This window comes from Lissotriton vulgaris, chromosome 11 (genome assembly GCF_964263255.1).
Source record: "Lissotriton vulgaris chromosome 11, aLisVul1.2, whole genome shotgun sequence".
Lineage (NCBI taxonomy): Eukaryota > Metazoa > Chordata > Amphibia > Caudata > Salamandridae > Lissotriton > Lissotriton vulgaris.
The window spans coordinates 74,298,484-74,316,018 of NC_141699.1; the positions used below are offsets into that span (position 1 = coordinate 74,298,484).

Consider the following 17,535-nt stretch of genomic DNA (forward strand, 5'->3'; position numbering starts at 1 on the left):
TTCTTTTATCACTGCTAGGCGTGCACGAACAGCACGAGGATGCAGGAACGCAAAAAGCAAGTGATTACTACTAGTTGGAGGACAGGTAACGTTGTATTGGTCAGGACCTCCCGACACGTGATTGGCTGGGAAGATCTTATCACTTGTTCATTGGTAACGAGGCCTGAGAACCTTCATAGTGGGTCAGGATTGGTTGGAGGGAGAACGCGCAGGTTGTTTATTGGCCAAAGAGACAAGAAGTCCGTATGAGATCCACATCATGCACCCTGCTCGAAGCGGGCGGGCTCTAGTGACGTCAGTTCAAAGATGCACACTGTAGTAGGCGGTACACACACAATGCTGTTTATTGTAGGACTATTCTAGTATTTGCAGAAAATCAATATTACTAAACACACAGACTTTCGGCAAGGCATGCCTCGTATTCTCCTATTGCTTCGGTAGACCATCAGCCGCCAAGAGCCACTCGGCCTCTACTTTCGTCACGATACGTCACGTCCTGTTGTATGGCTGCATGGGCCTAAGTTCCCCTGTGCTGCCGCTGCAGAGTGCCCTCTTGTGTGCCCGGCTGAGGCCTGCCTCCTGCCTGGAATTTCCTCCTCTCCTCCTCCAACCCTGGAGGCCACGAGCGCGGTGAGTACGAGTCCGGCTGCAGCCGCGGACAGCTGTCCGAGCCGGAGAGGGCATCTCTATTGGACCTTCTTGTCGCCCCCTAGCGGGCAGGCTTAGAGAACACCTCCTGGACACACCTCTGCGGGGGCGGTGCTGAAATGTAACGGCCCCTCTGCAACCACCACCACTGCTGCGCGGCTTGGGGTGGGTCTCAGTCATGGGCGCAACTGCCAGCTGCACCCCATAGAGCTGGGCCTGGACACCTGCTAAGTTGCAGGATGGGAGTCATCACCTGCTGCCCCCTGGGATGGGTCTGAAGCTGGGTCTGGTCACCTGCTGCCCCCCTGGGATGGGTCTGAAGCTGGGTTTGGTCACCTGCTGCCCACTGGGATGGGTCTGAAGGGTGGTCTGGTCACCTGCTTCCCCCTGGGATGGATCTGAAGCTGGGTCTGGTCACCTGCTGCCCCCTGGGATGGGTCTGAAGGGTGTTCTGGTCACCTGCTGCCACCTGGGATAGGTCTGAAGGGTGTTCTGGTCACCTGCTGCTCCCTTGGGATGGGTCTGGTCACCTGCTGACTACTGGATGGGTGTAATCACCTGCTTCCCCCTGGGATGGGTCTGGTCACATGCTGCTCCCTGGGATTGGGCTAAACTGTCTGGTCACCTGTTGCTTCCCTGGGATTGGGTTGAGGTGGGTCTGGTCATCTGTTGCTGCATTGGTATTGTGCTGAGGTGGGTTTTGTCACCTTCTGCCCCCTGGGATTGGACTGAGGTTGGTCTGATCACCTGCTGCCCCTCTGGTATGGATCTGATCAAATGCTGTACTCCTGGGATTGGTTTTAGGTGGGTCTTGACGCCTGCTGCTCCCTGGGATGAGTCTGATCACCTGCTGCTCCCCTGGGATTGGCTTGAGGGGGTCTGGTGACTGGTCTCCTGCTGCTTTCCTGGGATTGGGTTTATTTAAAAAGGTGTTCTTTAGCGCTGGCTAGACCCGGAGGTATCAGAGCGCTTTACATGAGTATCAGACCATAGTTGCAGGTTACATAGTTATAAAGGTTACACAGTTGTTAGAGCATGGTAACATAGTTACATGTAAGGGCGAGATAGACAATAATGACATTTACGTAAGGGAAAAAGCAGGCAAGGGGAGAGAGTCAGGGGAGGGGGGTAGGAGCAGGGGAAGTAGACAGAGAGTGAAGGAGGGGAAGAGGAGGGGAGGGTGATAGACAGCATGGAAAGAGGAGGGGGAGGTAAGTTGTGGTCCCAGGGGAAGTAGTATAATTTCCCCATCTCTGTAGCGAGAGGTTCCCTTTACGCAGTGGACTCTCTCAGAGGGGTTACCTGCTGCTCCCCTGGGATGGGTTTCATCACCTTCTGCTTCCCTGGGATTGGGCTGACGTGGGTGTGGTCACCTGCGGCTCACCTGGATTTGGGCTGAGCTGGTCACCTGCTGCTCCTCTGGGATTGGATTTAGCTGGATCTGGGTGCTTGCTGCTCCACTGGGATTGGTCTGATCACCTGCTGCTTCCCTGGGATTGGGCTGCGCTATATCTGGTCACCCGCTGCTCCCCTAGGATTGGGCTGGGCCGGGTCTGGTCACTGGGATTGGGCTGGGCAGGGTCTGGTCACCTGCTGCTCCCCTGGTATTGGGCTGGGCCGGGTCTGGTCACCTGCTGCTGCCCTGGAATTGGGCTGAGCTCGGTTTGGTCACCTGCTGAACCCCTGGGATTGGGCTGAGGCGGGTCTGGTCACCAGCTGCTCCCTTGGAATTGAGTTCATCTGGGCCTCATCACCTGCTGCTCCCCTCAGATTGGGCTGAGCTGCAACTGGGTGCTCCTCTGGGGTTGGGCTGAGCTGGATCTAGGTCCTGCAGCTCTGCAGGAATGGGTCTGGGCACCTACTGCTCTCCTGGGATTGGGCCGAGCTGGGTTTTGATGTTTGCACCTCATCCTTGACAGAGCTGAGCTGTAACTGGGCATTTGTTGCTCCACTGAGACGGCTTTGCTGACACAACACCTGTGGGATTGGGCTGAGATCCCAGCAACTGTAGGATTGGGCATCTATGCCTTGCGTGGAGGGGTTTGGGCACCAGCTGCCGCTGTGAAGTGTGGTTTATATACAGTGGTAAAAACATGCCTCAACACGATGAGAATTAAGCTGCTACTATCCACTGTACAACACCCCAATCGGCTCCTTCAATGGCTCCAACAGCTCACCCAACCATCCCCACTTTCCGCCATCTCATTGCATTCTAGACTGCAGTGAGTTCATATTGCCACAAGCACGTTTAACCCATTTAACATAGAAATGCCAATACACACTATAAGAAGAGACACCACACTTCTCTCTCTGTACAATTAGAAACGTCATAGCAGCAATAGATTGAGAGAAAGTAATTAACCCTCTAAACTTTGTTTTAATTAAAAACTAGCACTGCAATATTTCTAAAATATTATTATTAGGAAAAAAAAATATCGTACAGGTTGAATGTCAAAATCCACAATCCATACTAATATAATAAAGAGAGAACCCAAACCTTTGAGGCAGGTAATCTCAGGAACCACAGCACCAATCACAACACCCAATACAGCGTTGGAAAGGGCAGTTGCAGCAGAAGGACATAGGCTATGCAGACGCCCACCATATACACTTAAAAGGTAAAAGAACCGTGCCAGCAAAGTAGTCCCTTGTGGGCGTGTCTGCGTTGTGCTGTGGGCGTGTGCTGGGGGCGTGACAAACGCTGGGGGCGTGTGGTACGTTCCGCCCTTCATGCCATGTCTCATATCGTGTGCTAATCCCACCCTGCTTCCTTTAAATACCCCTGCACCACATAATCATAACCCACCCTTACTCCTTAAAATATCCCAACACCCTTAAAGACTAACCCATCTTAACCCTATAAATATACCCTGTACCCCAAACCTACCCCTAAACCCTAAAAATACCCATGTACCCCAAAACCCAAACCTAGCCCTGAACCCTATAAATACCCCTGTACCTCAAAACCCAAACCTACCCCATAATCCTAAAAATACCCCTGTACCCCAAAACCCAAACCTAGCCCTGAACCCTTAAAATACCATTGTACCCCAAAACCCTAACCTACCCCTGAACCCTAAAATACCCCTGTACCCCAAAACCCTAACCTAGCCCTGAACCCTTAAAATACCCCTGTACCCCAAAACCCAAACCTACCCCATAAACCTAAAAATACCCCTGTACCCCAAAACCCAAACCTACCCCCTGAACCCTAAAAATAACCATGTACCCTAAAACCTACCCCTGAACCCTAAAATCTCCCTGTACCCCAAAACCCAAACCTAGCCCTGAACCCTAAAAATACCCTTTACCCCAAACCTAGCCCTGAACCCTTAAAATACCCCTGTACCCCAAAACCTAAACCTAGCCCTGAACCCTAAAAATACCCCTGTACCACAAAACCCATACCTATCCCTAAACCCTAAAACTACCCCCGTACCCCATAACCCAACACTATATCTGAACCCTTAAAATACCCAAACACCCCAAAACATATACCTCAGTACCCCAAAACATATACTCCTATATCCATACTTATCTTATCCAAACATTAAAAAAAAACATGCTTTTACCATTCATGCATTTACAACGAATTTCGTTGTAAATGTATGCGTGGTAAAAGCATATAAAATGTAATGCCATGCGTTATAATGGCATTGCGGAGTCATGGTACTTTCGTAATGAAAGTATGCGGAGTGATGGTATGCGGAAAGAAAGTTGCGGAATAATTGGTGTTTACCCTCCCACGGTAAGTACATTGGTGGCACGACGGCCCACATCTCCAGCAACATACTCATATTTTTTCACCACCCATCTGAAAAATGCACAGGTCTCTCATTGATGGCCAGCACCGACATACACTTTTAGACACACCTCCTACCACAAGTTCTAGAATTGCGAACTTTAGAGCTGGGGAGCTATGTTCGAATCTCTGCATCAGCTCAACATCCTGTGATTCCAGGCAAATCACTTTGTCTCCCCGTGCCTACCACAAATGAATGTGTTCTTCTGTAATGTAAATTGTGCTCATGCCATGTTGTCGAGTTCGCGCTATATAATATTGCAAGGAAAAATAAAGTACGGAAACTCGAGTTCACACACTACTGAATGCGCACTCTTAAGTGCATCAGCAGTGCACTGTGAATCGGAGCGTTTCACAGGCCTGTCACGGATAAGAAATGCTATCAAAACGAAATCCTACAAAACAATATTCTACTGGCCGGCAGCAATTCATACCCGGACATCGTCGGGACGGGCTGCTAGTAGATTAATAAACATTTGCAAGCCCTTACAAATAATTATTTAATGATAAGATCATCGTGATATGTAGGCCATCTATGTGTCCTAAGACTGTTTTGTGCACCCTTTCTGGAGTAGGAATAGAACTATCACAATTTTGTCACTACCAGAATTGATTTGAACTCTTCATGGTTAGATCACAGCCACACGATTTAAGTTTCACGCACTACCTCCGAATTATACATTTCCGTTATGTACATCAAAGTCAAGTACACCCCACCAAGCTCTACAAATATAAACGTAGGGCCCATGATGAATATGCTAGATGTCACAGGGGTGGGCCGACTTCCTACATTTAGCCTGGCTTTGCCCACCCATTGCGGCATACTGTTCTGTCTTTTCCACTCTCTCAGACATGCTACAGGCACAAATTGCGTCCATCTTTGGGTCTGGCGCTCCTTTGTCACCTGACAGACTTACCCAATGAAAATAAAAAGTTTATAGCCTTGCCATTGCTCAAACCTAAACGTAGTGTGGCCTGCGTATGAGGGAATAGGTGGGTACCCTCTATCTGAGACTGGATGGTGGATCTGGCCCATTGTCAAGAGCAATTGGATCTGTTTTACTCTGTGCTGCCTCACTTCCAGCCTGTCCTAAAACATCTAGGACTGCATCCAAACATATTTGCTAAACCACGCGTCCCCCTATCTCATGACTGTGCTACTTTTGCGTTTTTCGGGGCTCTCCACCCTTGGGAGAGGTTTTTGCCCTTTCTCTTTTTTTAGCTCTTTTTTGGTTCTTGAAGTGGTATCCAATCATGGTATTGTTTATATAAATCCCTTTTGGCCATGCACTAATATACTGTGTCGTTTGTTCTACCCATTATTTCTAGTATGTATACCAGTGGTTCCCAATGTGTGCGACGCAGCACCCCAGTGCGCCATCAAAACTTGTCAGGGGCGCCGCGAAAAGATGTGCACCGAGCACACAGTTTAGGAACCACTGACTGATAGAAAATAAGGGTAATACCAAGGGTGAAGGTCAGGATGATGCACACAAGAATTTGTAAACTGTGGAGGTTTATTCTTGCAGTTCAAACGCAGGAGTTCTGGAGGACAGAAAACGGCAAGTGCTGCAGCACCTTGATTAGCTGTTCAGGTGGAGCCTTTCTGGGGAGGAGGACGGGCCTGAGTGGGTCACACAGAGTCTGCAGGCAGGTAGACGGGGGTGCCGGATTTAGGTACGTGAGCCTGGAATGAGACTTGAGGAGGAAATAAAATGTCCTGCACACTAAAAGTAAAAGGAAATATTTGCAGACAGCCTGCTTTTACACACAACGGCCCCTTAAAATAATAATTCACAGCGCCTGGAAGCCATCTCTAGTGCAGCACTGCATGCAAAAGTAGGCGGGTGAAAACTTGTGGCCACTAGCAGTGTTATCCAATTAACAAATATTATAGAAAAATCTTAGTAGGTTTATGTTCTTGCTGCTAAGAGCTGTGCAAAGCCTTTGACTAATGTACTTTGCTTTCATAATTTTCTATTTTGCAAATTTCAAACACAGTGTGGCTGTGCAAGGACAGTGATTGCCTTTTGATCCTCCATCAAGTCCTGGGCACTTAGACACATCTAGCACCTCTCTACCCATGTGCGCCACAGATTGTTTTGAACCAAACCTCTTGTTAAAAGTTTGCACAGTGTCACCCCAATAGTCGGTGGACATTTTTTTCTTATTTAGGTCGCTGCTTTGAATGTCCTGCTTGAACAAGCTAGTTTTTGTATGCCTCCTAGACTAGAATGACGCAATACAAATGAGCTGCATAAGCATCGTAAATTGAAATGTACATTCAATATTACAGTGCAGTTTACTAATTGAATCAAAATATAGGTTCCAGCATTGAAATCGGCCTCTCCAATCATGCATCTGTTGGTCCCGGGTTGCCTTTGATGCCGGTCGAGCTGTGCTCCCAAGAATATAGAAGTCGATCTTCGACATTCCGAAGTAGCCTGCTCTGTGAACTCAGTGGAAATTATGTAGCAATGCTTATTGTGCAGTGTAGTAAACAGGGCATGGTGTGACACTGATAGTAGGACAGGAGCGCAACAATAATCAGAACAGTAAAACTTTAAGTACTAAGGCAGCAGGGAGAAGCCTGCTCCAGATCCAGGGCTGCCAATGCACATTCCAGATCTGCCAGTACACTTCACAGGGTTTTCAGTGCACATTTCTGGGCTGGCAGTGCAAATCATAGGGCTATCAGAGCCAATGCATGCCAAAGAGCCCCAGAGCGCATTCCAGGTCTTCCAGTACATCCAAGAAATTTAAGGGCCTGCTCTCTGCATGATCCGAGTGCCCCTGGTTTAGTAAAGTGCAGCCATCTGCCCCTTCATTCTACACATATCCATTGTGCTTTACTGCCACAAATTATGAAACACATAATAGCTGCACTCTCACCCCTAGCAACCGCACGAAAGGTGCAGATAAGAATTATTTATTTGGTCCCCCACCCTTCTCCCCCCTCCATTTGGTTCCCAGTAGTGAGCTCCACATCTTTGATTATAATACCTTTATTGGCTTCATACCAATTATTTTCAGGGAGAAAAATTGGCAACCCCTGTGGCTGGGTAAACATCTCCCTCGTCAAACAAAAGGAGCATAATGGGGAGCCGTGGCCAACGGCCTAAAGGTTAACGGAGCCGCGGGATGAAAAAGTTTGGGAACCACTGATGTATACCATGCATGACCAGCCAGTCTAATTACATAATGCATGTTCCACACTCTACCATCATCTGTTTTTACATCATTTTTTAAGTAACCTTTTCTCTTCATAAACTTAAAGTAAATTTGGACCATTATGCACAACTCACAGGTGCTCTGATTTTGACTATATTACCAACGTGAATAGACATTTTACCTGCATTTTTCCTTTTTTCAAAACAACATTTACGTCGGAAAAATTAACGTATTGTGATCTCTTCCTTTGATTAATTGAAAAGGGGGTTTTATCACATGAGGTGTGGGTAGTCCTTCTAGATGCAGTGATTCTCTCTTGCAATGTCTGTCTCCAACATATACCTCTAGCCGATTAAAAACTTTGTCAATATTTTGTTCAACCTCTCAAGAACTTCATTTGTTTCTGGATGGTCAATAGAGCTGTTTTTATGTCTAATTTCATACTCTGTCACAAACTGTTCTAATTGTCTTGAGCAAAACTGTGGTCCACTTCCAGACATAATACTGTTGGGAAAAATCGCTCTTTTAAAGATTTCCTTAAGAAATTTCAAAATCTTAGTTGCAGAAATATCCCCTACACTTGCCACCTCAGCCCATCGAGAGTAAAGAACTAGCAAATCAGTAGGTAAAGGCTTGTGATGTTTTTGTTTCACAGGCCCTATAATATCTATGGCTACCTTTTTCCATGGATGACTCAGACGTTTCCCAGGCACCATTGGTATTTGTCTTGTATTTAAAATGTTATCACTGTTGTTTCAATATATGTACTCTTACAATACGCTCAATTTCAATATCCATAGCAGGCCACCAAAAATTCAGTGTAATCCTCTTTTTTGTCTTTAAAATTCCCATGTGACCTTTATGGACTAAAGCAACTACTTTACAGCTAGTGACTTAGGTGCTGTAAGTCTAGCGCCTCTCAACAACACACACTTGTCAACTGCTAGTTCATCTTTTACCAGTGACCAGGATTTATCTAGCGAATGCAGGTTTCTTTTGTCAGCCGCATCAACAACTTTGCACAACAGGTCATCTTTACACATTTCTGCCTTCCATTTCTCTTCTGTTACAGCTCCACTTGTTATTTTACATACACTTATCTTCTCCTCAGTCAGATCATCTTGCTCTCCATCAGTTACCTTTGCCTCACATTTCCACTCTGCCAAATGGGACAACCAATCTGCTGACTGATTCTTTATCCCCGGTAGATATTCCACGTCAAAACAGAAAATCCTGTAAAGATAGGATCCACCTCCTCATCCTAGAAGAAATAGAATCTAACCCTTTTCTCATGCAAATCTCTCTCAAAAGTTTATGGTCAGTACAAACCTTGAAGGTTGTTCCCCAAATCAAGTACCGAAACTTCTTCTATTCTTCTCTGCTGGGATGTAGAAATGATGTATTCACCCATCAGATTGTCTCCTAATATAAGACGGTAGAAAGACTCCTCAGCACCATTTGTAGTGGGTATGAGTATCTTTATTGTCAACACCCCAGCCGGCTCCTTCTATGGATACAACAGTGAACTCGCTTCTCTCCCAACCGTCCCCACATTCCACCACCTCATTGCATTTGGAAGGCATTGAATTCATATTGCCGCAAGCATATTTAATCCATTTAACATAGTAATGCTAATAAACACTATAATGAGAGACACAACAGCTTAGCTGGGTTCATGCGCCTACCTGCTGCTCAGTGGTGATAGAGCTCAGGTAACCATGGATGTCTGCTGGTCTGTGGAAAGGGGCTGTCCCCCAGAGTACAGCGCTCTTTGCTTCAAAGGGGTTGGGCTGATCCATTGAATCTTCCGTTCCATGGGTATGAGTTGTTCTCCAGAGCCGAGCTCTTATTACTTCTCAGAGGGGGGCTTGGAATACAACCATTGCTTCTTAGGATGTTGTAGCCAGGTCTTGAAAACCTTATGTATGCTCTGTGGGAATGGGTCTGGCTTGGTACTGGATGTCCCGTAGGGCTGGGCCAGTATTGGGCATCGGTAAAAGGTACATTTAGTACAGTATACAGAAAGTTCTAGAATTTTTCGTTGCATAGCACATTACATTTTTAGAAAAATTAAATGAAATACGAATCTGGTATATTGTGCTATTTTTTTTCCTGCAAAGTGTGTCCTCGTGTCCATAATTGTGCTAAAAGAAAAAAATGACAAGTATTGTGAACATGAGCTGCTCCTTTCTGTCCATTTGCATTGCTCCAGTGCTCATACAATAGGATTTGTTTAAAGCAAAGACAAGGAGATGATAGACGGAGCGCTGAAACTTTTCAGATACTCACCCCTAGTCACAGTTCTGGGTTGAATCTTTAGCTCACTTTGCCACCCCAGTTCAGACCCATCCAAATGTAAATCAATCTTGACTCTGTTCCTCATGGAAACAGTCCAGCCCAAACTACTACCAAGCCAGGCCTTCCCTGGACTGGAAACAATCCTGGGACCACTTTCGGGGAAACACCCCTTAACAGCCAGGCTAGTTTGAATCCAGTGGCAAAGTGAGCAAGGGACCCACACCTGGGCATACACTGCCAACTTAGGGCGAATGGAGCAAAACCAAGGAGATGATAAGAAAGTTGTCCATTCCTACTTCCCCCGAAGTTGCCATCCTGATTTTCAGAGGGGAATAGGTCCAGATGAGACTCCTTCCCTTTAGAAATGTACCTCCCCAGTTTAGGAGATAGTATCTGATCAATGATTTGTGACAGGATTACGGCAGCAAACCATTGATGCATAGCTTTACGAATCACAATTTGAAGGGATGCCCTTTACAGGCCCTTCCGAATTGCCGTTAGGTAATATTTTCTAAACCCATTTGATGATTCTTTAAACATTTTCCTAATTCCATAATGTTCCCCCCACTCAATTGGTGGGTTTGTGACCAGAAAACCCCCATTGTACATGTGGCCCTTAATCCATAGATTCCCTTGTCCTCCTGTTTTTCATCATACTAACAGTGAATAATATTCTATTATTCATGACTAGTGTAACAGTAAATGGAGCACATTTAGGTACTATGGTGGCAGCTGTGGTAAGTAAAAAATGTCTTAATATATGTTGTATGCATTCTTGCGCAAGAGAGTGTTTAAGCAAGAGAGAGAGTTTGCATGTGTGAGAAAATGTTTCTCTATGTGTAAGCATGTGTGTGAGTGACAGTCAAGTGAGAGGTAGTGAGTGAGATTGAGGCCCAGATTTACTATTCTTTGACATAAGGTAACACTGCCCCAAAGATATGGTGCGTTATTACTTTTCCTGTCTGATGGCACAGTTTTGGCAGCCATGTGTCAGTACAAAAACTATGCTTTAAGGCTTCCTCCTCTTTATATATGTTCTGTACTATGCAGCAAACATGCACAGTTAGCAAAACAAGAAGAAATGAAAACATTTCTCCTTGTTACGCCTGCGTCAAGGAGGATTACGATTTTGTTGCACTTTCTTGTCTACCAATGTTTGTAAATGGGGATTTGAGTCAAAACCCATGGTTGGTTGCATGGAAACCCCCCATGCACAAGCCAGGGAACGTCCACTTGATGCAAAAGTAAGGCAAAGCAGCACATAGCGCAACATTGTAATATTTTGTTATACTAACCAACACAAATCCTCAATTGTGCTCTTATGGTCATGTGACATGCCTTCCTGGAAAGATTCGGGGTCATATGATGTTTCTTCCTGTGATGTCATTAAGGTCAATGGGTATGTAATGTCACTTCTGCTACCCCTGCCATTTGAGTGAATTGACTCCAATGTTTATACTTCAAGTGTTTCACATCTCCAGTTAAACAGGAAGGCTTTATTTCTTTCTTTATTCTGGTTTCAGTTTTAATGACCCTGAAGAACATGTTACTTACCTTCGGTAACCTATTATCTAGTAGAGACACAGTCTAGCCGCAGATTCCTTAACTGTGAATTCTCCCCAGGCGTTGGACTGAATCCGTAAATGTTTTAGCAGTACCTCTGTGTGCCGGGGACGGTGCAGCAATGACGTTGACTACGGTCGTGATGTCAGTAGAGCCATTAAAGTCCATGAATTTTAAAGAAAACTCTAAAAGAACCAGCATAGAACAGGGCTATGTGAAAACCTTGCATTTTAGTTTATAACCAGCATGCAAGGGGAAACACCTTGTACTCAACAGACCATTCACTAATGCTAATGAATGGCATGGTAATAGCCAACAAAACCTATAAAAACAAAACTAGGCTGTTTGTTGAATCACACCATTATGTGTGATAGTGCCCGTGCCAATGCAAGTTATGATAATTCTAGAGAAAGACTTTCAAAGAGAGAACCAAATAAATCAACACTGCTCACTGGTGTTTAATCCAGCGAAAAAGAGAAAACGCCCCCTACTCTACTGATCCCTCAACATTTGAAATAGATGTTATGGCAACATCTAAACCATACATATGTGGCAAGACCAAGTGGTCAGTTGAGTCGCATCAACTCTTTTCAGTGGTACCGGTATATAAAACCAGTACTGAAAAAGGGTATAACCCTTACCTCATAGGTCGTTTGCAGAGTGGGGAGGATGGGATGGCATTTTGGAATCTGCGGTTAGAGTGTGTCTCTACCAGATAATACGTTACAGAAGGTAAGTAACTTGTTCATCTGATAGAGATGTCTAGCCGCAGATTCCTTAACTTTGAATTAAACACAACAGCTATACCCACCCAGAGGAGGGTCTGCAAAATAATCCTACAAAAGTTCTCCAAGAGTATTAGTCAGTGATGACCAAATATGTCAATAGAAGGAAAAGAGCCTGGGCTCTTTACAAAAACCGTGGTAGTGACCACAGACAAGATAAAGAAGAACGAACTCTGCAGACATGAAAAAACTGAGCCTTAAGTGGAAGAAAAACACTGAGGAAGAACACCTAACAACAGTCAGACATTAGTAAATAACCCACAAAGGGAAGGAAAATGCCTAGACTAGAAGGGCTAAGGACAAAACGAATACCATGCCACCACATTCTTTACATCAGTAAAGAAATATTTGAAGACCACCTGTCCAGAAAGAATGACTTCCAGAACTCATTCCCATTAAAAGCAAAATGAACAAACCATCATTGCCAGGTCTGGAGATACAATCCATGTACCAAGAAAGATGAACAATAGTCCTTCTTGGAACAAAAAATAGTCTTTAGGTAAAATGACCACCGGAAGGTTTGCATAATGACAAGAAAGATGCAAGAATGACAACCAAACAGATTTGAATCTGCTATAGATACTGCTCAATTATGCCAATTAATAACACATAACCATACACACAAATATGTATATATGTTATATGTAAAGATATAAGTATCCGGCATCACACAGCAAAATTAACAGTCAAACGGGAAGCAATCTCATCCCACAATAAAATCTTTCCTTTTTTTTTATTTCTCTCTCCGAATATCTATCTATCTCTCTCTCTCTCTCTCTCTCTCTCTCTCTCTATATATATATATATATATATATATATATATATATATATCACACAAAAAATCCCCAGAGGTAGGATCGCACTCCGCAGCAGATAAGTTTGCACAAAACTCTTCTCTTAGGCATGTGGCTTCCCTTCCCCACATATTGTCCACAGACCTGACGCGTTTCGAAGCTTCTTGCTTCTCTTCAGAGGCCGGTAACTGACAAGACATTCTATGCGGCTCTCCATGTCCCAGCTGGAATGCTTTCAATGATTACACAGTTTGAATGCTTTTAATGATTGCACAGCTTCCGGTGTGCTCCCGTTAGGGAATTGGTTTCTCATTGCATCTTGGGAAATGGAGTCTTTGAAGCCTAATTTGCACCCTCCATTGGGTTTGTCCGCAGTACCACAAGTAAAGACACTTTATTTTAAGCCCTCCATTAGGCTCCCGGATGAGACTTCACATGCCTTTAGTTTAATATCTGCTGTGCCCATCAGAACGTGACGTTACACTTCTGCGAGACCGTTCCATTGCTCTTCGGCGGTGCGTGGTCCCCGCGGCCTGGAAGCGCCGCGTACATGTCACACAAAAAATCCCCAGAGGTAGGATCGCACTCCGCAGCAGATAAGTTTGCACAAAACTCTTCTCTTAGGCATGTGGCTTCCCTTCCCCACATATTGTCCACAGACCTGACGCGTTTCGAAGCTTCTTGCTTCTCTTCAGAGGCCGGTAACTGACAAGACATTCTATGCGGCTCTCCATGTCCCAGCTGGAATGCTTTCAATGATTACACAGTTTGAATGCTTTTAATGATTGCACAGCTTCCGGTGTGCTCCCGTTAGGGAATTGGTTTCTCATTGCATCTTGGGAAATGGAGTCTTTGAAGCCTAATTTGCACCCTCCATTGGGTTTGTCCGCAGTACCACAAGTAAAGACACTTTATTTTAAGCCCTCCATTAGGCTCCCGGATGAGACTTCACATGCCTTTAATTTAATATCTGCTGTGCCCATCAGAACGTGACGTTACACTTCTGCGAGACCGTTCCATTGCTCTTCGGCGGTGCGTGGTCCCCGCGGCCTGGAAGCGCCGCGTACATGTCACACAAAAAATCCCCAGAGGTAGGATCGCACTCCGCAGCAGATAAGTTTGCACAAAACTCTTCTCTTAGGCATGTGGCTTCCCTTCCCCACATATTGTCCACAGACCTGACGCGTTTCGAAGCTTCTTGCTTCTCTTCAGAGGCCGGTAACTGACAAGACATTCTATGCGGCTCTCCATGTCCCAGCTGGAATGCTTTCAATGATTACACAGTTTGGATGCTTTTAATGATTGCACAGCTTCCGGTGTGCTCCCGTTAGGGAATTGGTTTCTCATTGCATCTTGGGAAATGGAGTCTTTGAAGCCTAATTTGCACCCTCCATTGGGTTTGTCCGCAGTACCACAAGTAAAGACACTTTATTTTAAGCCCTCCATTAGGCTCCCGGATGAGACTTCACATGCCTTTAGTTTAATATCTGCTGTGCCCATCAGAACGTGACGTTACACTTCTGCGAGACCGTTCCATTGCTCTTCGGCGGTGCGTGGTCCCCGCGGCCTGGAAGCGCCGCGTACATGTCACACAAAAAATCCCCAGAGGTAGGATCGCACTCCGCAGCAGATAAGTTTGCACAAAACTCTTCTCTTAGGCATGTGGCTTCCCTTCCCCACATATTGTCCACAGACCTGACGCGTTTCGAAGCTTCTTGCTTCTCTTCAGAGGCCGGTAACTGACAAGACATTCTATGCGGCTCTCCATGTCCCAGCTGGAATGCTTTCAATGATTACACAGTTTGAATGCTTTTAATGATTGCACAGCTTCCGGTGTGCTCCCGTTAGGGAATTGGTTTCTCATTGCATCTTGGGAAATGGAGTCTTTGAAGCCTAATTTGCACCCTCCATTGGGTTTGTCCGCAGTACCACAAGTAAAGACACTTTATTTTAAGCCCTCCATTAGGCTCCCGGATGAGACTTCACATGCCTTTAGTTTAAGTTTAGGGGAAGGGAAGCCACATGCCTAAGAGAAGAGTTTTGTGCAAACTTATCTGCTGCGGAGTGCGATCCTACCTCTGGGGATTTTTTGTGTGACATGTACGCGGCGCTTCCAGGCCGCGGGGACCACGCACCGCCGAAGAGCAATGGAACGGTCTTGCAGAAGTGTAACGTCACGTTCTGATGGGCACAGCAGATATTAAACTAAAGGCATGTGAAGTCTCATCCGGGAGCCTAATGGAGGGCTTAAAATAAAGTGTCTTTACTTGTGGTACTGCGGACAAACCCAATGGAGGGTGCAAATTAGGCTTCAAAGACTCCATTTCCCAAGATGCAATGAGAAACCAATTCCCTAACGGGAGCACACCGGAAGCTGTGCAATCATTAAAAGCATTCAAACTGTGTAATCATTGAAAGCATTCCAGCTGGGACATGTAGAGCCGCATAGAATGTCTTGTCAGTTACCGGCCTCTGAAGAGAAGCAAGAAGCTTCGAAACGCGTCAGGTCTGTGGACAATATGTGGGGAAGGGAAGCCACATGCCTAAGAGAAGAGTTTTGTGCAAACTTATCTGCTGCGGAGTGCGATCCTACCTCTGGGGATTTTTTGTGTGATATATATATAAATACACAAAACGTATCCAAGCATATGCATGCACCTATGTATACCCTGTATACACAACAGATAACGGAACTGAAAAACCAGCCCCACAACACTACGATATATTCTTGAATAGAATATTGCATGATCAATAAACACTGTAGGTGACTTGCATAAAGATAATGCTGTCTGACAAACGTATCTTAAAAATCGATACCACCTAAAGCAAGACAGTAAAAAAAATGAACCCTTGCCAGCAGCATGCACACACAACTACCCTTGCCCCTTCAAGAAGCAACAGATCATATACTCACCATGATCTCTCAAGGAGTAGAGAGAACAATAGGAGTAGAGAGAACAACAGATGCATAGTAGAGCAGGAACAAATGTCCTCAAGGAGACAGGTAACATCAAACCTCGAGACAGAATAATGCATGCCGATGACCTAGTAGGAAAATGAAGAAGATTACGAGCTTTTAATAAAGCCTTAAATTCTCCTACTGTGTAAGGCGTGATCAAACACAGCCTGAAGGTAAAGTCTTTTCAGACACTGCCTCTTAGATAACTTAGACACAGAGTTCACACAACCACCATGTTCCAAAGCTGAACACGGGAATTACATATACTCTCAAATAAAGGAGGAAACCAAGAGTGTGAGCATTTGAAAGAATACAAAACATAGTCACAATGAACATGCAGTCCTCATAAATCGCAAACTAGGACTGCACTGATTATCTTGACAAGGAAAATCAGAGTATGTGGAAAAACAGATACACACTATGTGCTAGGTCTAATAACCTGTGTAACAATATGTCTCCATAAGAAAAACTAAAAGTGGGAAGTCCCTGCTTCATGGAAACATGCTATTATTAAACCCCTGTTAAAAAAAAAAGCTAACGCAGATCCATCGCAACTAGGTAATTACCGCCGTATCTCCCTGATGCCTTACGTGGGGGCAAGTTACTGTAAAGCATATCAACCGATCATTGTCGGAATTCCTAGAAACTAACCAATGCCTCCACCCCTCCAAGATGGGTTTCTGGGCACAACGTAGCACAGAGTCTGCTCTGTTGGTGGTAGTGAAGGAACTTAGAACATTGTTAGACCAAGGAAAATCAGCTGCCATGCTCCTCTTGGACCTGAGTGCAGCCTTCGACATGGTGGACCACCATATATTACGAAGGAAGCTCTCATCCATCGGGGTGCAGGGTACCATGCTCACGTGGTTGGCATTGTTTCTGGAGGGAAGAACTTTCCAAGTATTGGAAAACACTACCTTCTCTAAAACGATGTAATTAAGGTGTAGGGTACCACAGGGTTCCTCATTAAACCCCACATTATTCAATGTATATATGGAACCACTTGCTAAAATTGTCCAGGAGTTCGACATCTTCCTGACGTCCTACGCGGACGACACTCAGCTGGTGTTCCCTCTGGACCCAAAAAACAGTGGGAACTCTGAGAGACTATCACCCTGCATGGAAAAAGTCACGGAGGGGATGACACAAAGCTGCTTAAAATTTAATGGGGACAAAATAGAGTTAATGATCCTCCGGAACCAGGAAGTTCCCATGTCCCCCATAAACTGGCCCAAATGTTTGGGCAGCCCACCTATACCTAAAGAAATAATCAAAATCTGGGTTTTTGGCTAGAAAAGGATCTTTCCATGGTGACACAAGCTAAGAAAGTTACAGACGGCTGTTTTGGACTACTTAGAAGCCTGTGAAAAATCCTTGATAGGATTCCTACTCAGCTCAGGAAGACAGTAGTCCATTCCCTGGTCATCTAGTGGCTAGATTATGGAAACTTGTTATTCCTAGGGGCACCAAAATATATGACCCACAGACTACAGGTGGTTCAGAATGCAGCGGCAA

At 45.2% G+C, this 17,535-nt stretch overlaps 1 protein-coding gene across 1 annotated transcript in view; it reads left to right on the forward strand.

The window, feature by feature from the left end:
- Window positions 1-277: 277 nt before the first annotated feature.
- TOP3B (DNA topoisomerase III beta) overlaps window positions 278-17,535 on the forward strand; it is a 138,089-nt gene continuing 120,831 nt past the window's right edge. The window contains exon 1 of the mRNA XM_086942725.1: window positions 278-630. The gene's annotated coding sequence lies outside the window, so the exon portion shown is untranslated. The remainder of the gene's footprint in view (window positions 631-17,535) is intronic.